General features: G+C 36.7%; 1 protein-coding gene and 1 long non-coding RNA gene across 7 annotated transcripts in view; one reads left to right on the forward strand and one right to left on the reverse strand.

The window, feature by feature from the left end:
- The window catches only part of Adgrb3 (adhesion G protein-coupled receptor B3), a 721,663-nt gene that overhangs the window by 227,578 nt on the left and 471,516 nt on the right, over window positions 1-22,569 (reverse strand). The gene's annotated exons all lie outside the window — the stretch shown is intronic.
- The window catches only part of LOC141424969 (uncharacterized), a 185,569-nt gene that overhangs the window by 151,444 nt on the left and 11,556 nt on the right, over window positions 1-22,569 (forward strand). Inside the window, exons 2-3 of the long non-coding RNA XR_012449955.1 lie at window positions 17,994-18,038; window positions 19,346-19,433. This is a non-coding gene — a long non-coding RNA (uncharacterized lncRNA). The remainder of the gene's footprint in view (window positions 1-17,993; window positions 18,039-19,345; window positions 19,434-22,569) is intronic.

A 22,569-nucleotide genomic window follows, 5' to 3' on the forward strand; every position in this document is an offset into this window, starting at 1 on the left:
ATATGGAAACAGAAGAGGCCACGAATAGCCAAGGCAATACTCAGTCAAAAGAACAATGCAGGAGGTATCACAATACCTGACTTCAAACTATATTACAAAGCAACAACAATAAAAACAGCATGGTACTGGCACAAAAACAGACATGAAGACCAGTGGAACAGAATAGAGGATCCAGATATGAAGCCACACAACTATGAGCAACTTATCTTTGACAAAGGAGCTAAAAATATACGATGGAGAAATAGCAGCCTCTTCAACAGAAACTGCTGGGAAAACTGGTTAGCAGTCTGCAAAAAACTGAAACTAGATCCATGTATATCACCCTATACCAAGATTAACTCAAAATGGATCAAGGATCTTAATATCAGACCCCAAACTCTTAAGTTGATACAAGAAAGAGTAGAAAATACTCTGGAGTTAGTAGGTATAGGTAAGAACTTTCTCAATGAAACCCCAGCAGCACAGCAACTAAGAGATAGCATAGATAAATGGGACCTCATAAAACTAAAAAGCTTCTGTTCATCAAAAGAAATGGTCTCTAAACTGAAGAGAACACCCACAGAGTGGGAGAAAATATTTGCCAATTATACATCAGACAAAGGACTGATAACCAGAATATACAGGGAACTTAAAAAACTAAATTCTCCCAAAACTAATGAACCAATAAAGAAATGGGCATGTGAACTAAACAGAACTTTCTCAAAAGAAGAAATTCAAATGGCCAGAAAACACATGAAAAAATGCTCACCATCTCTAGCAATAAAGGAAATGCAAATTAAAACCACACTAAGATTCCACCTCACCCCTGTTAGAATAGCCATCATCAGCAACACCACCAACAACAGGTGTTGGCGAGGATGCGGGGAAAAAGGAACCCTCTTACACTGTTGGTGGGAATGTAGACTAGTACAACCACTCTGGAAAAAAATTTGGAGGCTACTTAAAAAGCTGGACATTGATCTACCATTTGATCCAGCAATACCACTCTTGGGGATATACCCAAAAGACTGTTACTCCAGAGGCACCTGCACATCCATGTTTATTGCAGCACTATTCACAATAGCCAAGTTATGGAAACAGCCAAGATGCCCCAGCACTGATGAATGGATTAAGAAAATGTGGTATCTATACACAATGGAATTTTATGCAGCCATGAAGAAGAACGAAATGTTATCATTCGCTGGTAAATGGATGGAATTGGAGAACATCATTCTGAGTGAGGTTAGCCTGGCCCAAAAGACCAAAAATCGTATGTTCTCCCTCATATGTGGACATTAGATCAAGGGCAAACACAACAAGGGGATTGGACTATGAGCACATGATAAAAGCGAGAGCACATAAGGGAGGGGTGAGGATAGGTAAGACACCTAAAAAACCAGATAGCATTTGTTGCCCTTAATGCAGAGAAACTAAAGCAGATACCTTAAAGCAACTGAGGCCAATAGGAAAAGGGGACCAGGAACTAGAGAAAAGGTTAGATCAAAAAGAATTAACCTAGAAGGTAACACCCACGCACAGGAAATCAATGTGAGTCAATGCCCTGTATAGCTATCCTTATCTCAACCAGCAAAACCCCTTGTTCTTTCCTATTATTGCTTATACTCTCTCTACAACAAAATTAGAGATAAGGGCAAAATAGTTTCTGCTGGGTATTGAGGGGGGGGAGCGGGAGGGGTGGAGTGGGTGGTAAGGGAGGGGGTGGGGGCATGGGGGAGAAATGAACCAAGCCTTGTATGCACATATGAATAATAAAAGAAAAATGAAAAAAAAAAAAGAGATTGCTTAGGTTCAAATTTTTTGCTACTTCACTTACTGGTTATATGGTATTTTGCTCAAGCTGCTCACCTTCTTCATTTCAGAGTAACTCATCTGTAAAATGAAGATAAGTGCAATATCTACCTCATTAAGTTGTGAAAATTAACAGAGGGTTAAAACATGGTTCCCTGTTCATAAGGAATTTATAGTATGGTAGTGTTCCAGAAAGATAAATCGCCTGTCCTAAGAAGAATCTGGCTGAAATGTACCCCACGTAGAGACAATATTCAGAACTTGAAAAGAATTGGTTTATCAAGGACAAGAAGACTTAGATGAGTCTCAATTGACAAAGTGCTAATTCAGCAATGTGGAGTGAGAACATATATCAAGTTGGTCCCCAGATTTTAATCAAGGCCAGGTATTGTAAAGATGTAAGAAATATGCTAGTGATAATTTATGTGAAATTGGGATATGAGGACCTCTAAACTGAATTAACCAAGTTCTTGAAGATGGTCTGAAATAAATTTGAACAGTGCCAAACTTATATTTTGAAGTGATATGATGAGAAAGTAGCACCATTTCATTTACATTTTTATTGTCTGGCTTGTTGAGAAAATACTAAAAATAGACAGGTTGGCTTCTAGCCTGGATCAATGATTCCTGGAGGGCTTTTCCCTGCCTTTGGATGTGGGTGGGTTTATATCTAATATATGAGTCATCAAATAGTTGAAAAAGACCTTAGAGGAAATTCTTTTATTATAATTGCTATATATTAAAGTCAGGGAATGAATATTTTAAATTATCAGTGTTTTTCCTCAATAATTGTCATCAAATCATGGAGCATAGGATCTCCTAAGAGCCCTTTCACTTAAACTCAGGCCTTAACTTTTTATAAATGATTTGAAGCTGTGGATTTTGTCATTTTGGCTTTGGGGAAGTAGGTCAAGTAAAACTGATGTGACAAAGACACAGAAATACATCTGATTTTCAAATAAAGATTAGCTTTTCAATACTCTTTCTTACGAATAGACAGGAGACAGTGAATATAAAAGAACCACCAGCTGTGGTGGCACAGGCCTATAATACCAGAACTTGGGAGGCTAAGGCAGGTGGATCAAGGCCTTCCTGGTCTTCCTAGCAAGACCCTGTATCAAGCCTGGGTGCCAATGGCTCATGCCTATAATACTAGCTACTCAGGAAACAGAGATCAGGAGGATTGCAGATAGAAGTGGGCCCAAGTAAATAGTTCTTGGGACTCTATCTTGAAAAATATCCAGAACAAAACAGGGCTGGTAGAGTGGTTCAGTGGAAGAGTGCCTGCTTAGCAAGCATGAGACCTTGAGTTCAAACCCCAGTACCTCCAAAACAAACAAACAAACAGAAAGATCCTGCATCAGATAACAAAAGCAAACAAACAAAAACAAATAAATAGAAAGAAAGAAGGAAAAGAAGAAAGAGGAGGAAGTGTCCTAACTACTGATAATAAGAATAGATAGTTCCAGGTCAGTCAGTTTGCACCTTTTATAGATCCAGTACAGCTTACCTATGACTGCTCATTGGAGAGAGAGAGCATTGGATTTTTTTTTTTAAGCAGAGAATTTCTCCATATGTCAACCTGTTATGCTGATTCTTGGTATTTTATTTCTTTTCTCTCATGTTCTAGTATCCCTTTGGGGAGTGGGAATGAAGGAGACCTTTAAAGGCATCTGTGTCCAAATGCCATGCCAGAAGGAACACTTCTTATTTTGGCTGTAGCTTTGCTCTGTGAGTTCTGCCTCATGTAAACTCCCAAGCCACGGGAGGTCTTTGGTAGCAAACTTTTAACATTTACAGATGTAAAAAGCTAGTTCCTGTCTTTCTATCAAAGTGTTTTCAATATCAAGACATTTTTTAAAAACACACCTAAATGAAAAGTTGATCTATTTTAGAATAAAATTATTTCTATATGTGAAAGCATATAGAAAGAAGGCCGTTTTTTATTTAATACTAATCATGACCTATTTGTAGTTTACTTGTACATTAAATTGAATATGCATTGTGTTATATCTTCACTAGGTCATGGAGACAAAGTAAGACAGAGAAAGGCCAAATGACACCTCTAGAATCACTCAGTTACTGATCAGAAACTGGATTAAAAGTCAAATTTGTAGTTTCAAACAGAGAAATAACCAGACCTCCACATCCTCATTGGGTAAAGAAAGGACTAGTTTGACTATTAGTTTAACTAGCTACATGGATTTTAAGACTGTGAGGGAAAAGTCCCAATATGACAAACCCACTCAAGTTCAAGAATGTGAAACCAATGCTCCACACATAAATGACCTGAATTTATAATAAGCAGTCACTTTCTTCAGGATAAAGAAGAAAACAAAAATTATGGAAGTCTCCATTTAAAAATATGTAATCACTATTTAATTGCCAAAACAAAAGCATCATGTAGTTAAAAAAATAATATTTTTCCCTTAGTGTTTTTAAGGCAACATAGCCATCAAAAGTTGAATATGATTATAAAAGAGGTAATTTCTGTCTGTGAAGCAGAAAGCACAAGGCAGATTTTTCATGGCAGACTTAGACGATATCTGATATTAAGTCTTTATGTGTCAAAGAATTTTGTGTGATTTATGGGTCATAATGACCTGCACAGGATCAATTTTAACAGGAGTCAGAGATCAAAAATAGACATAATGAGGCAGAACACAGCTCAGAAATTATCATGATAGAGAGAAATGTGTAATTTTGAAGCCAAAGAGATTTGCATAGAGTGTTATGCACTTTTTTTTCATATAACAGATGGCAAAAATTTCAGTTTGGGAGTTACAGTTTGGGAGTACCATCTTCAATGACAAACACTCAAATACAAGGCAGGAAATATACAAAGGAAATATAGTTTGATTTCTTTCAAATTCATTTTAGTAAATCCATGCGCAAATACTACTTAATATGAGGATGCCCAGCTGGAAATGATTCATAAGCATTGTACTCCATTACTGAATTAGTATTTATTGATTGACTAAAACACTAAGTCAGAATCTGACTTACAAGTCTAAACAAGAGTAATAATGAGTAATATGTATTTTGGTGGGCTTAATATGAATGAATTTTTATGGTGAGAATGGTGAGAGGAAGTTCTCATTCTCATTGTTTGGTGTGAGGGATGGAATTGAGGACTTGGTACATGTTAAGCATTCACTCTGTCAGTGAGCTATATCCCCAGGCTCTCCTTCTTAGTGTTTAAAGGTATGAAATTGATGGTTCAGGATATATTGTGACTGATTCTTGGTTGATTTTTGTGATGACTGTTTCTGGCTTGGAAGTTGCTAGAACATTTATGAACTGATAGGACAGTCCATGAACTCAAATCAAGATGGAGACATATTTAAATATTTTATCTGAGAACTGAAACACAATTACTATTTAGTTAATGATAAGTGAAGTATTTTTTTATTAGACTCATTGCAAAGCATCCTGGGTATTAATTTTGTTTTTGGGAGCTCAAAATCATACAGTAAATATTTAGCTATGGTTGAATATGAAACTCCTTATGTATTTATTTTAGAAATGTTCTTATTCTGTTTGATATAGTCTCAATCCCAGTTAGTTCAGTTTAGTTAACTAAACTGAATAGTTAGTAGTGATATTTAGTGGTAAATATCTGGTCACATCCAAACATTTTCATTTTCATTATTTCTCTTCTATTCAACACTCTCTTTATTTTCTCCTCCTCTCTTCCCTTCCTCTTCAAAATAGGGTAGAAAGTATTCACAATAAAGGAGCTTAGTTCATAAACAAATTGGTGAAAACATGAAGCCTTCGATGTAAGTTTTATCCAATTCTCTACTAGATAATCCTTATGCTATATGGCCAAAAAGCACAACTGGCTCCGCTATGTGTTCTATTTGATGGTTTGGGCACATCCAGATAGGAGCCTTTTAGCTATTTGCTGGCTTCATGCACCCTTCTGAAGAATGACCACTCTTATGGGCAGTCCATGGAATTGTCTGTACATACATTCATGTACAGACATGTATGGATGTCTCACTGTGCATCACCTTGGTGACTAAGCTACCTTTCTTGGCTATCTCTCAGCTGATAGAATATTTCATAATTCCCTCTATGTTCATGTGACTTTGCAGAAAATGGAGGGAAGGGTGACTTTAACCTTTTACAATTTATTTTGCCAGTGCCGAATTTCTCTACAGTTCTTTCAAGGTATTGTAAGAATGAGTTAAGATATTCTACAATCAGGTAAATTTTAGCCAGTGAATTGGCTGTTAATTCTTTTTGTTAGTTGAGATACTGAAAGGTGACAGAAAAACATATCCAACACATATTGCCATGGGTGGAACATAGAAGATTAATTTATCTCATTTTTACTTCTTACTTACTGTTCTCAAAAGTTCCTCTTCACTTTCAAGCTTTCAACCTAATCTCATTTTCCTATATCTTTAAGTACTCTTGATGGCATACTCCAGGAAACCAATTCTGCCTCTCTGCCTCATATTCAATTGCAGAAGAAAGTTTGGCTTAAGGGAGGAAAAATTCCTTAACATTTCTTTTTAACTTCTGAAGAGTTAACCCTATTGTTTTCAATTTGGTGATACCTCTATTACAATTGAGGTCATTCAAGTTAAGAGTTAGAAGGGCAAAACTCTAAAGGAAGAGTAGTATGATTACTGATTTTTGGTGTCAAATGACTGGATTAAGTGATACTCAGACAGATAGTGTGAAGTGTTATTTCTGGGTATGTCTGTGAGTGTTTTTTGGGTGGAATTGTCATTTGAGTCAGAGTGTTGAATAAGGACGATACACTTTCACCCAATTTGGGTGGACACCATCTGATTCACTAAGGGCCAAAAAACACAAATGTAGAGGAAAGACAAATTTTTACTCTTTCTCTTCTAAGTGGGACATCCACTTTTCTCCTGCCCTAAACATCAGAAATCTAGGTTCATTAACTTTGGAATCTGGAACTTGTTCCAGTGGTTCCCTAGGTTCTTGGGCCATTGGTCTCAGACTGAGTGTTAACTCATCAACTTTCCCAGTTCTGAAGTCATCAGACTTGGGCTGAGCCATTCTATCAGCTTCCCTGGTTGTCCAGCTTGAAGAGAGGCCATGATGGGGATTCTTAGCCACCATATTTCTGTGAAATACCCTCTTGTTTGTTTGTATATATGTATATATGTATGTATGTATGTATGTATGTATATCTCTCTCTCTCTATCTATCTCTTTATTTTGTCTCTTTGGAGAACCCTGATTAATACAAGGAGGAAGGACAATTCTCCATATATTATAAACTATTATACCAGACCTTAGACATATCTAGTACATATTCATAAACAGTAATTGGGGCAAAAAGTATAGGGGATACAAATTCAGACACATGGACTCAGCTGCCCAAATGGTAGAGAGAGCCCAAATTTCTTCATTCTGTCTTGCTGCTTACCCAATTCACTGAAATGACATGAAATATGTTCTTAAGAACAGATACCAAGGGCCAAGTAGGAATTGGGAGAATATGGATACAGATGGAAATAGACTAAAAAAGAAATCAGAGCAAAACAAACTGCCTTCAAAGCAGAATCTAATCATTATTGTTTTTAAAGAAGCAGCTGAGAACTTTCAGAGTCATTCAAGAATTTAAATAAGGGATTGTTGGGCTAGTCAGGTCCGTCTTCCTTTTTAGAGATTGTCTTAGTCTGTTTGGGCTACCTGGGTGGCTCACAACAGAAGTTTATTTCTTATACTTTTGGAGGCTGATAAATCCAAGATCAAAGTACTGACAGATTTGATGCCTGATTCATAGCTGGTTCTTCTAGCTGTATCTTCACATAGTGAAAGGGGCCAGACCTTTCTCTGAGGTAGTTTTATAAGGGTACTAAGCCCAAGAGCATTAATTTTCTCCTAAAGGCTCTATCTCCTAATAGTGTCACCTTGGCTGGGGTGGGGGGCAGTGGCATAATTTCAACAAAATTCATATGTGAAATTTTTTGACTTCACAAAATTCAGACCACAGCATACATACAAAAAAGTAGTTGAGTTAAAGCCTAAGAAGTTTCCAAAGAATATGACTAATCTTTCTGGAGTGGATACCATGTATGTGTATTTAGGTGCTGAAGAAAGAAACCAAATGGAGGCTAAGGGAAATCTGGACTTCCTCAAATGATGTGAAAGAAAGACACAAACAAGGAAAGTTAACTCTGTCCAAGAGGAACATTAGGTTGGCAATTTTCTTGCCTGCCTCCTTAGTTAATCCTGTCTATGTATCTTAAGAGGAAGCCTGTCTGACTATACCTCTGCAAGGTTATAGAAACCTACAGAGAGCTTTAGCACCTACAGGATGATCTGGAGGAGAAAAAGACTTGTACTATATGTAGCATCCCCTAGTGCCAGCTATTTATTTGTGAAAACCTCTCATCCTTTACCTGTTAATATGTTCTGACAACTCAGTGTCTCAAGGCATTTGAAGAAAATGACTGGCAAAAACAAAAGTAAATATCAGGAAAGAGAAATGGAATAGCAGATTCTAGAAGAAATAGAAATAATTAATTTGGGGAAAATCATTTTCCTCAGAAAATATGACAGCATTGCATATATGAAAAATAGGCTGCAATGCAGAAAGAATAAATCTAAAAATTAGAAGACATCTTGAAAAATTAAATTGTGATTGCCTTAACATTTTGCACAACCAAGAGAATAGCTTGATGATAAGATTAACAACTAAACAATGAATTAGTGATGTGAAAGATAAAGAGCAAACATTTACTTGTCACTTCCTATGATGCTATTTAAACCTCAAAATAGTCATGTAATGTAAGTTTTATTATTATTACTATGCACATTTTCTAGATGAAAAAATCACAGATACACAGACATGAAATAAGTAAGTAGCCCAAGGTTACGTCATAGAATTCTAACTATGGCAGTGTACAGTGCAGAAAAAGATAACTATGCATAAATTACAAAAGGAAAAATTAAGAGACATGGAAAGACAAAAGCTTCATTAGCTCATTTTAAAGGAGTATCAGATAACAAATAAGAAGAAGTTTTTAATAAGGAAATAAATAATAGAAGGAAATTTCATTGGGATTAAGAAAGACAAGAATTTTTTAGCTACATGAGAATGACTTTTGGTAAAAAGTCATTCCTCCAACAGGCACTCTGTGTAACATGTAAAGATAATGAGACATGACAAACGTTGCAGATAACTGAAAATGCTGCTTACAAAGGAACAAAATTCAGAGTACCAAGTCATGCTACACGGTTGGGGTCAATGATGCCTCCAAAGTTTATGGGGAAGATGACTTAATACTAGAAGTTTATTTCCAGGTAAGCTCTCAGTCAAGTGAAAATATCAAAGCAAAGGAAGAGATCTTTGAGTCCACATCATGTGAGTCCTCTGTCTAAAGCATTCTACTTGTTCCCGGTTCTTGTTTCACTCTTATTTGAATCCTTAAAAAGGCTATATATATATATATATATATATATATATTTTTTTTTTTTTTTGGCAGGTCTAGGGCTTCAACCCAGGGCCTACAACTTGAGCCACTCCACCAGCCCTTTTGTATGATGGGTTTTTTTTGAGATAGGGTCTCACAGACTATTTCCCCAGGCTGGCTTCAAACTGTGATCCTTCAGATCTTTGCCTCCTGAGTAACTAGGATTACAGGTATGAGACACTGGTGCCCAGCTGTCCTCATTTCTTAAATCCTCTGTTACTACCTTCTGGGCAAAGTGTCTACCTTGCTGCTCCTAGAAAAGTTCAGGAATGCTCCATTTCTAGGCCTTTACAGTCCTTGAAATGACTGTCATTGCCAAGTATCTTACATGGCTCACTCTCTCATGAGGTCTCTATTCATATGAACCTCCTCAGTGACTCCTTCCCTCGGTACTCTATGTCAAATTACTTCCTCTTATCTTCCCATTGTCAATATCCTTCTCCCCTATTTCATCTTCCTACATAGCAATTACAAATGTGCATATCACATGATCTAGTGGTTATGTTTATCATCTGCCTCCAACCAATGGACTGCTACTTACAAGAGAATGGGACTGGGTGTCTATTTTAGTTCACTGTTATAATCCTAGCATCTAGAATGGTGCCAGGCACAGAGCAGGTTCTCAGAATATATTTGCTGAATGAATGTTGAATAAAGTGCAATACTATTTCTGCAAAACTTCAGAAGTAGGAGGCAAAAGTTTCCAAAACAGTCAGATGAAAATTGACTTGTTACTTATATGAAGCAAACTCTATTATTCAATCATATATATATATGTATATATAAAACCTTCACTCTCTACTGAAGGCATACAAAATGGTAATTAATTTATAATTTCTCAGACCAGTGATGTTATTCCATATCTTGCAAATTTATTCAAATCTATGTAGCCTATAATAGCTCCTTAATCAGAAACCTAGACTAATGAAGATCAGCATGACTATTAGCTGACATTTTTGTCTGAAAATCAGTATGGCAGAACCAAGTTGGCTTCAAACAAATTTTTCACTAAAACATTTTCATCAAGAGGCTTCATTAGTGACCTTAAATTTAAAAACTCATGCCATAACATATCCTTTAGACCTTAAAATATCCCTTTTCTACTGCATTGACTTGGTCTTAAATAGTTTGAATCTCTTTTCTTGCAACAAAATGAAAGACTAATGATTGTTTCTGGAGAAGAAGTTCCAAGGCTACATCTCCCATTATTTTTAACCTATCTGCAGACTTCCATAAAACTCATAGATGTCATAATGATCTTTGTGGAGTAAGAAAATCAAACCTAAAGATTGCAAACCAAATGTAAACAGGGGTGAAAAAAAATAACATATAAACTTGGGGAAACAAACTCCCATTGAAACATATTTTTTCTATTTTTTAATAAAAATACACATTCTTCTTTCTATATGCAAACAGAGAAATCAAATTCAAATGGCCACTCTTTCTACTGCATCATACAAGTTGCATGACCAGTCTATTTGATAGGTACTCATCTTTATTATCTATGTTTTTAAAGCCATAAAAAAACTTTAAAGAAAAACTCTGATTTTCCAGGTAATTTATTTCTCTTATTTCTTCTAATATCAAGGATATTAGAGAAAAATAGAGACAAATTGTGCTGCACCATCCCCTGCCTTCTGATTTCCATCCGAATACTTAGGAGGTGCTTGATTTTGCAGGGTTGTTACATTCTTTGATCTGTCTCTTAAAGTTCATCTTGACCCCAGGTCAATAATTCACTGTTTAAAATTCTAGAAATTAAGGCTCATGTATAGGTACTATCTTGTACCCAGTCAGTCAGGATTTGAGTATAGTTTTTCTAACTTAAAAACCCATTCAGAAACAGTAGTACCTGGTCTTTCTACCCAAGATGACACACCATGTTTCTCAAACTTGAATGTGCACCAGAATCACCTGGAACACTGGTTAAGAACAAATTGGTGGGCCTCACGGCCAGTGTTTTACTGAGTAGATCTAGAATAGAAGTCAAGAGCATGAACTTCTCACAATTTGTCCCCAGGTGATGTCGCTGCTGGTCCTGGATCACACGTTGAGATGCACTGCAGTGTACAAATACAAATCTCCTAACCTTTAATAAAATGAACTGCCATTCCACCTCAAAGCTGATCTGCTTGCAATTGTTTCCATCTTCCCTAATGGCATCTCCACTTTTCCAGTAGCCGAGGCCAAAGTCTTTCTTGAATTCCTTATTTCCTCCTCACTCTAAATCTAACCTTTTCAAATTATATTCAAACTGACCATTTCTCACTATTCTCACAATGGAGACATTGTCATCTTACCTGGCTTCCTACAAAAGACTACTAGTTGGCTTCTCTGCTTCTACCCTTACCTACCTGCAGCCTACTGCCAACAGTAGCTACAGTGATATCCTCATATCAGTTTATGTCATTCCTCATTCAAAACAATGAAGTGACTCCTCATTTCTGCAGACCCACTTCCCACTGCATAGCCGTATCTGTTGAGGCCTTCTGAGCTCTCCAATTCAACACTGTTAATTCTCCTTATTCACTGCACTCCAACCACAACAGCCTCCTGCTCTTGCTTGTGTAAGCCTTGTACTCTCCATGTTAACACCTTTACCCCAGTTGATCCACAAAATGTTCTCATTTCCTTTAAGTCTTTGCTCAAATCTCCCTGTCCAGCAAGGGTGATGCTTACCATGCTACACCACAAGCCCCACCAGATCACTTTGCTTATTTCTGGTTTTTAAAACGTACTACTGCCTTCCATAATATAACTTGCTCATTTTTCTTGTCTATTGCCTACCCAGGTCAGAATATGTACTCCAAAAGAAGGACAGAAATCAGTGTCTGTTTTGCTCACTGAAGTATTCCAGGCCCCTAATATGTATTTCATACATAGTAAGCCCTAATAAGTATTTGCTAAGTGAATGAATGATTTTTCATGCTCATCTAACAGTTTATCATATATGATTAAGGCCCATACTAATAATTACTGTAAGAATCAGCCACTCTCTCAGAAATAACTTTTCAGTTTAGCTTAGCACATAAAATACAAGTATAAACAATTTTGGATTTCTTTGTAAATCAGAATATCGACAGTTATGAACTGGCTGATGGGTATTTATATGTTGCCATGTGGACTCAAATTTTATTAATAATAAATGTCATTTTTGAGAAATCTTTAATGTAAAGCACCAGTATTTGTCTACTACAATAGCAGCTCTAATTCTTCTCAGTGGAATAAAATATGAACAAAATTATAGCTCAGCTCATTTCACATTCTTTTAGAGCACACTGATCACATACTCTTCATTCCGGGGGAAAAAATTTAGGATATTGTTACCAAAGAGTGATTTTATTATAGATAGAATCAATGTAAATTTGGTTATTAATTATTAAACAATAACTTTAAAACTATACAGTAATATACTCCTATAAATAGATTAAGACAAGGTGGGATTTTTTTGATAAGGTAGTGGCCTCTTTACGGTTTCTAGTATTTATCTGATTCTAAGAACATATGGGGCTCTGATCCAACTCCCTTAACATCTAATCCAACCTTCTAGCTATTGTGATGCCTTCTATATCAGGATCTGACCATCAAAATGTGATGTGTCCCTTGCAGCTAAGGGTCTGACTATGACTTAGGAACATAGCCACTTGAAGCCTGGGTTTAGAACTAATCTGAGATAAATGAGAAGAGAGGCAGGTGCTGCATCTGCTTTGTTGGTGTGGACTGTGTGTGGGCTTTGGGCTTTTCTTCTCATGGTGTGAGACTTCATCTTTTGTAGACAGCTTTTTTATTATAACAGGAACATCAATTCACCAGCTTGCCAAGTTCTATGTTGAGGCTTTGGGAGCCTCTTCAGCCCATTTGATCCAATAAGCCATTTAATACCATCTAATCAATTTTCTAGAGTGGACTGTTCCCAGGCATTCTGATTCCTCCCACCAGAGAATCCCAGGACTGGCACTTGATCATCAATGTATGAGTTAGATAAAGAAGCTTCTGGGCTCCAAGAAGGAATACTACATCACAATTTCCATATACTCATGGATGTTGATTTGATTCAACACTTCATTTTTCAGGTGGTGAAACTGGCAGTCAGATACTTTCCCAATTTTCTTGATAATCTAGCCATACCTCCAGAAGCCCCTGAGTTGTTATTATCGTATCATGTAGAGGTGCAACTAAAAATGTTAATTATGTGCTTTTCTTGTGACTTTGGAAAATGCACATATTGGTAGAAGAATAAGAAAAATAGGGAAGGAAAATTTGCTTGTTATAATTAGATAATGCTGTTATCCTCACCTGTTTCAAGACAGTCATTCTAGAAATGCAGCCTTACACTGCAGATAGCAATTCATAAAACAGGCAGTGGTGAGGGAACAGAAAGTGTGTTCTTTAGGGACCACCACATAATAAGCTTCGAAACTTAATTTTAATATAATTCAATAAAACACATCATACTCAGACACAAGATGACGAGACAATAGTTAGAGGGCACTGAAAATTGGTCTTGGATTTGGAGCCTGCTGCCCCAAAGCTCAAGATAATGAAAAATTTAAAGATGAATTGTCCTTGATTCATCACTTTTATTTCTGAACTTGTTGAGATAATTAAATCTCAAACTAATATTTACTCTTGAAATATTGCCTACTGCCTCCAAGAATTTGGTTTGCTATAATATGGCGCTCATTAGAGGGAAGTAAGTTAGGGTACACCAATGTATCTTTTTCTACTCTTCCTGCTTAAAGACAAGAAAATTAATGTATGTTTGGTAGCCTGAGAGCCACAAAAGAGTCTCAGGAATGTATGTTCTAGTGGAATAACATACTTCATCAGTGGATTATACACTTTACTTTAAAAGCTACTGTTGAGAATGATAATATAAAGGAATTTTATGCAGCCTTAGAAACACTTATAAAACTTCTATTTGAAAACAAACTATATTAATGATAAAATAGATGAAAAGCAGAACATAAAGGACTATATAAAACTTTAACTCATTTTTGTACTGTATTCTACTTACATCCATAACCAAATTCACACTAGCATCTATACTAAATTAAAAGGGTTATAAAAATGTGCAACATAGATGGTAGGATTGGGAATACATTTTGGCTTTTTTTTCCCTAATTTTTATTCACTGAATATGTATTACATTTTCAATAAGAAAAAAAAAAGTTAATAGGTAGAAGCAGAGGAAGTTTCTCCAGGGCTTTGACTTCTGAAGTCAACACGGCTCAGTTGGAGGGAGGGGGCAGCCAGACAGCAGGCTGCAAAGGGCCCATGGGTCAAGGACCAGTCTTGCAGTGCTGAGTCCCCATTGGCCGGCACTAATGGAGCAGAGAACAGCAACTGTACATTAGAAAATCCAGCATGATCATTGCAGTAATGTGTTCTTACAAAGCTCTGCCCCAGGCAAGGAGCCACCTGCTCAAGGGCAATTGGTTTGTTAATGAAAGTTCTCTTCTAAAACCATATACCTTCATCTCACCCTGGCATGTTAATCTTAAAGGAGGCACAGCTGTTGCTTAATATTATATCTCTCAGAAACTCCACTTTCATAGTACCATCCAGGGCAAGTAACTGTTTCAGTTTTTACCTCAATCAGTGGACATATTCACCAATAATCTTTTTTTTTTTTCCCTGATCGCTTCTCTAGCTTACATGGGTATCATCAAAAAAACTATCTTGCAAAACTTTAAACTTCATCTGTGTCTTGAAAAACAGCTTTCATGCTCAATCTCTTCATATCCCTATCCATGTTTTGGGATGCCTAAATACTGTTTCTCTTTTATTTTAGTTCTGTGTCATTGCATAAAAATGTTTAAGGGTGAAAGCAGGTGTGTGTGAGGTGTACTATGGAAATCCACTATGATGGTTAATTTTATGTGTCAGTTTGGCTAGAGTATGATGCTTAGATGTGTGTTCAAACATTCTAGACGTTGCTGCGAAGGGGATTTATAAATGTGACTAACATTTACAATCAGTTGACCTGAAGTAAACCAGATTGCCTGCCATAATATAGGCCTCATCTCAGCAGTTAAAGGTTTTAAGAGCAAAAACCGAGATTTCCAAATGAAGAAGGAATTCTGCTTCAAGACTGTAACATAGAAAGTCTGCCTTCTCTACAGACTTCAGATTCAAGATTGCAACATCCACTGTGAGCCAAATTCCCAGACTGATGACCTGTACTACAAATTTTAGACTTATCAGTCCCATAATCATGTAAGGAAATTCCTTGCAAACAAATATATCTTTCTGTATTTCTCTGTCTGTCTCTGTCTCTCTTTCAAAATTTGTGTAGTTTTCTTGGGTTTGAGTCAGAGATGAGAATGGAAAACTTTGATCTTGCCTTGAGCATTTCATCACTTTTCCAAATCCTGGTTTCCTATTTGCAAGATGGTGATAACACTTACCTAAGGACTGTCAATAGTGGAAATACTTAGGATAGTGCCTGGGTATGGAAGGAGTAGTGGTCCAAAAAAAAGAAAAAAAGAAACAGTTACAAACACTGTCACAATGCTATTGGGATTTTTCATTTTTTCTCCAGAATCTTGTTATTTGGGACCTTTACTGCCCAGGATAACACAAACTCTGTAGAATTTACACCCTTGTAATAACCTGGGAACACAAGGAATTAGTAAGCAAAACTATGTTTTACAGAGAGATTCCTAGCATTGCTTTGATGTACAAATGTGTTACAGGTTCTGCCTGGAACCGAGGGGGGAGGGGCAGAGAAGGTGGGGGTGGGGGACAGGGGGAGAAATGATCCAAACAATGTATGCACATGTGAACAAATGAATAATAATAAAAAAAGTTTTACCTTAAAACAAAACAAAACAAAACAAAACAAAAACCCTATGTTTTAGTTCCTTGCTCAAGTGCAGTAGCTGCAGCCCCTGACAAGCCCAATCTGATCCTTGAAGATACTGGAAATTTATTTCACTCCAAATTATTTATAAAGTCAGAAGAATGAGTAACCAGTGGACATGAGAGACTGAGAACATTTGACTTCCCTGTAAAGGAAGATCACTTCTTTTTCTGCAGGTTGGAACCAAAGCGCACAAAGAGTATGAGAAAGTGTCATGGTGGCACAGTAAGTTCTAGACAATCCCAGAAGCAAACTTGGGAAACAACCTCAATAGCTGAGATTTCCTTTGAAGGAGAATCTATAGAACTTGTGGATATTGCGAGGAGGAGGCCAAGGAGGAAGGCAAAAGGGCTGCACCAAGATCTTGCCAACAGCTGTGTGGTGAACAGCAGTGACGGGAATGTTCCAGGGACCAAGAAATGTACTGGACCACAGAGCGAGGCCCACAGGTCCTTCCAGTCCAGCTCTGCATCTCTGCTTCTCTGGGGTGGTCTGATCCCAGAATAGGAGAAAGAAGTCAGGCACATTGGAGTTGAGCTTCATAGCTCCAGTCTCTTCTTGGAGCCAAGAAGTTTCCCTCTTGGGAAAAGTTGCCCCACTCTCCTGATCACAGGACCATCTTCAGCATTTGCTAGTGGACTGGTTTTCCTGCCCACAACGACCCAGCCAGACATGGCCCCAGGGTCCAGTACAAGGGATGCCCCTGTAAAATCCAGCCATTGGACATTTGTTTTTCTTCCCTTGAGAGTCAGAAGTGACCTGTGATTCTGCCTGCACCTTATCAGTGATATATGGAGTTACTTTTTAAAGCTTTTTCTTCTGTATTTTTGATGTGCAGTGTTTTCTGTAAATCAAGAGAACCTCTGCAGGAGCAACCTTGTTTCCTAAGCACGAGAAAGCTCAATAAAGCCTGTCCTTTAGCTGCTCTTCAGCAGCCCAGGAGATGCAGCACTGCTAGTGTCCTCAGAGTTTGGTGTCGCCTGTGGAGCAGTGCCTCTCCACCTCATCTCTGTTCACCAACTGTTATCGGGAACCTATCCATGCTCTGAAGTTCCTACTTGGCATAGGCTATGCAGAACCAGTAAGGCAGTCACGTCTTTGGTGTCCTCTCTCTTTTTTGATAAAATCTGTCCTGTTTTGGTCATATGGCCTCCAGTCCTCAGTTCCTAATTTCTAACTGCTTAATGTATACCCAAGTGTAGATAGGAGGAGGTAGTGGTGATAATTGTGGACTTATCAGCTGTACACTTTCATGCTTTTGCCCAAATCACTGTCACTCATTTCAAAGATGTTGGTCCACTGACAAGGAACTGACTTGGCTTTCACAGATTCACACACACACACACACACACACACACACACACACACACACACACAAAGTTGACACTTATTTCAGAAGCTGCTCTTCTGGCCAGTCAGGCTTTAATTTTTTGGACTTTTGACTACTCCATTGGTTTTAGATGACAAAGCATGGTGGCTTTTCCTCTTCACAGAATCACATAACAGTCTCTGCTCCTCTCCACATATTTGTAGAAGCCTCAGGTGCTCTTGGAGGCAATAAGGTGATCTCCATTATTCTGCAGGTCAGGGATGGCTCATGGGGGAGAGACCTGGAGAGCCAGTCAGCTGCCACCTCCATACCCATCCTCCAGAGGGCTTTGAGCCAAACCAACAGTCTTTATGTGTGAAAAATATTTATGGTGGGAAAGGGGCCACTTGGGGTTTTGCTAGCAATAACTGACTTTCAGTTTACCCTCCTGAAGGAGCAGGGACTCAGTACTGAATTCACTTTAAATGGGGCCAAAGATGTGTCTGTCTTATGTGAAGAGAAAATAGTTCTTCATTCTCATTTTTAAATTTTTGACTTATTTCCAGTTCGCTTAAATGAAAGCGAAGATTTTCAACACGGAGCTGAAGAAGGTGGGAGCATGCACCCTCATTACTGTAGTGTGTAGCATGTCTGCCCTATGCTTGGCTATCGTGGTCGTTAAGCTCCCCCTGGGATTCATTGAGGTGCTCTTGTTATAGTCTAATGATTCCCAGACTTCAGGAGCCAATGTGACCAATAAATATGATGACATCAATGTGACCAATAAATATGGTGACATCCATTTAAAAATTTCTTTATGTTTAATCAACGTGTTTAGTTCTACTAATCAGAAACTACAAACTAGGGTAACATTGGCATGGAAAAAATGCCTTTCCTTCCTCAGTGTGCAAAGTTCAGCTCTTTCTTTGTTACATTTTAAACTAGGCCCATGGACATCAGTCTGCTGTGGCCTCCTCTGTTAGTGTTAAAGACTGAAATAGAAACATTAATTTTAATTAAAAATACCCTATTTTCAATGCAAACTTAAAAAAGCTCTACTGTGCTATATAAACTCAGCCACCAGTCTGACTCAGGTGATGTGATTAATGTCTATCTAAATCAGATCTAAAGTAATAGTCATTCAATTATTTGATACTATAAAATCTTATTAGGAGAAGTCGTAAAGATAAAAATTATGCCCACTGCTACTTACAAAAAGGCTTTGAATAAATAACCTCCCAGAAGCAAAATAATTGACTAATAGCTTTGATTATACAAGTTAATCCTTCTCACATTTTCATGCCAGAAAATGTTGTAACAAATAAAATAAATATCTGAAATTAGGCAATATGTTAATACATTTATTCATTTTGCATAAATACGTATAATCCATTGAAGTGAAAATTTTCTTTTCCTACTTAATTTATTGAGTAAAAAAGGAACTGTAATTTATATATTTTACTGCAGTTAATAGTTATAATTTTATTTTTTTCCATTTTTTTAGAACTTGAGTTTCCATTTATTTATGTCATATGAGAATTAGAAGAATAATTTCTAATTATGGTAGTACCTAGAAGGGGGGATATGTGTGTGTATGTGTGTGTGTGTGTGTATACACATGGACACAGACATATAGATATGTAACTGTATAAGAATAATATGTTCTTGAATTTATATTATGGAAAAATGGAGAAATAAGCTTCTGATGCACACTTAAATTGTACTCAATGTTCCATCTGTATAATATTAGGACTATGGAGAGTTTTAGCTAGATACCACCTTCCCCAGTCTTACTTTAATGAGGTGCATCATAAGATTTTGACTAAGTCAAATAAGATATGAATGAAAACAATTAACTATCAAATCATATTTTATAAGACAAAATGTTTATTCTCTACTTTTTTCTTTTTTCTGATAGCTGTGAAAGAATGCCTTGGACCCAGAGATGGAAGTCAAAAAGCTGATAACAAAGTAGTCCTGCCAGCTATTGGAGGAGAGGGCGTACAGTGAGTTTATGGGCCAGGGCTACCCACTATTTCTAGACTACCTGCCTTTCCATGGCAGTTCTTATATTTTTACATCTGTTTGCTACAATAGTTTAGCCTGTTGCACAAAACTTATAAAGCTCATTTCCATCAGAAGATTCCTGTCTATAAATAATTAGTTTCTGCCCATGAAAGGATTCCAAATTAGCACAACTATAATGTTTATTCCACATCCTCTGAAAATGATCCATATTCCAACACCTACCAAATTTGCTACCCATCTGCAAAATAACTCTTTTATATTTCTTATCAAAGTTATCATGGAAAGGTCTTTAAAGCTGATGTCTCATGCATTCTTGATTGTTTTATTCCCTCTGCTTTATATAAGTCTGAGGTGAAATAGCATTTTCACCCAACATAGTTCATTGTCTCAATTATAAGTACTTTGGTTTCCTGTCTCTGAACTCAAAGTAACTGAGGAATTAGATGAACACGTTAGGTTACTCAGCTGAAGAACCAGCAATGTGCTAAGTTCTGGTGTGGCTTGAGTCAGTCCCTTCACTATTTCACCAAAGACATGGTTATTACGTTTCTTCTTGTGCCTTCAGTACTAGATAGTTTTGACTTAATGCTGTCTTCTCAAAGTCACAAAGTGGCTGTTGGTAGCAACTAGGGCTAAATACTGTCTTTCACTTATGGCCACACAAAAGGGAGATCTGTTTCTCTAGAAAAAACTATGAGGGTAGTGATCAGATAGACTTCAGTCATATGCCTACCCCAAACAATTTAGGTGCTCATTTGTGAAGCCAGCCAACATATCCCCTCACTTTTGTTAGGGATGAGGTCGAACCACACAAACAAATGGCTTTGTATAGAGGAATGAGTGGTTTTGCTAGACAGGTTAGTTGTGCTCTTCCTTCCAGGAGGAATGGAATACATTCTGTATAGCAAAACACTACTTAATATATTTCAATCCCTGCTTACTTTAAAGGTCCCTAAGTGGTTTTAATGTGATTAAATTGGACATGATTCTAATGTTCATGTGTGAAGGACAGTTTATGTGCTGATTAAACAAAAATCTTTGTATCATAATATTTTATTATAAGCTAAATAACGAGAATGAAACCATTTGCTATTCTAAATAATCATGAAAAAACAATTCAATTTCAAGAAAAATTTCCTAAATGAATTTTATTTTTTGTGAGGGTAGATGGTTCCACAAAAGAAAAACTTAGTCATTCATGGGGAAGCTGAAGAACAAGAGTTCCAAATCTACACACTATGCAAACCAAAGATCACAAATATCAACACTAAGAAAGTCAATTTTCTTTACAACCCCTGAGTTCTCATCAGCAGCCTTAACACTATGGACTAAACGCTGATACTTCACCACTTTTGATAGGTTTCTATTATCATATGAAACAGGCAGGTGCTATGATTTGAATGTGTCCCCAAAAATTCAAATGTCAGAAACTTCATTCACAATACAACAGTGTTGAAAGATGGAACACAGATGATGTGAATAGGCATGAGAATTCTGCCCTCATGAATGGATTAAGGTTGTTGTCATGGTTGTTGTATTTATTATCACAAGAGTGAGTTTGTTATAAAAGTGAGTTTGGCCCCTTTTTGTTTTCGCTTGAACCCATTTTGCCTTTTACCGTAGTACCACACAGCAAAATGCCCTCACTGGATGTGGTCCTTTGTGGAGTTCCCAACCTTCAAGAAACATGACTTAAATAAATTTCTGTTCAGAATAAGTGATTTAGTCTGTGGTACTGTGTTACTGCAGTGTAAAATTGACTAAGGCAATTGATTGTAAAACTTGTTAATTTAAAAAATAGCTTCCTATCATTTATCACTTTAATCAGAGAAAGAAAAAAGAATGAGAGAGAACTGTTAAAGACTTAACTATATACCAGCTGTCAAAATAAATTCTATGATAATCAATGATATTTTTTACATTTACATAAGAGAATTTAAAATTTTCTTATTGTCAATTCAGTTTTTCATAGCAATTGCTATGATGATTTTTTCCCTTTTTCAACATGAAAGAGTGACCAGGAAACCATAAATTGCTCATGCAGCTGGAGATATTATGTTCAAAGTATGGCCTTATTCCATCTTTAATTCAGCACATGGAATATTTTAATCTCATTATATTAAGCATGGGAGCTCTTCCAATGATACCAATATTGCAGCTTCAAAATAAAGCAATAGTTTCCTTGATAAATTAGAAAAAAAAGACAATTATATTCACTGTACCATTTCCATTTTTTAAAAATATTGTGGTCACTACTTATAAACAATAATGACAGTGACACACATGAAAACCATAGGAATCTTTTCTAGCATTGTTTGCACATGGGATTGGCCTTAGACACAGACTGCCATATCACTGCACCCTCTCAAGTGCATCTCAGATCTTATTAGATTCACATCTTGATTTTAATAAGATAATAAGATTTTTTAATACAAAACATTCCACATCTCTCATGTTTTAATTGTAATAATGGCTTCCTTACTCATATAATAGTTAGAAATGTAATATTTTGAGCAGTGTTAATTATGATTTCATGCTAATGAAAGAGTTGAAAGAAGAAAATAATGCTAAACTTGCTACAATAAGCCCATCAAAGGGCACTTATGCTTCTATTTCCTCTCTTCTCTCAGTACATAACCGAAACAGAGATCTGAGCAGTCACTGACCTGCTATTCCAAATATTGAGTTAAAACAGCATCTTTGCTATCAGACTACCTGGGATGAATTTGAGGTTTTCAGTAATTAGTTATGTAAATTTACACAAGTCACCCAAGCCCTATAAGGTTAGTTTTCTCAGATGTAAAATAAGGTTAATAAAATATAGCTCAAAATTTGAGACTCAAATAAGATAATGAATGTGAAGTTCATAGAATATTTTCTGGCAAATCAATATTTTTTTTAAATAGTAAATTAGACTGCTTTTCATTGCTATGACAAAATACCAGAGAAAACCAATTTAAAGGAGGAAAGATTTATTTTTGCTCACAGTTTCAGATGTTTCAGTTCAATGTCACTGGCTCCATTGCTTTGGTTTTGAGGTGGGGTAACATATCTCAGTTGTTGGAGCAGGTGGTGGAGGCTGCTCACCTATGGCAGCCAGGAGGCAGAGAAAGC

The sequence above is a fragment of the Castor canadensis genome, chromosome 1 (genome assembly GCF_047511655.1).
Source record: "Castor canadensis chromosome 1, mCasCan1.hap1v2, whole genome shotgun sequence".
NCBI lineage: Eukaryota > Metazoa > Chordata > Mammalia > Rodentia > Castoridae > Castor > Castor canadensis.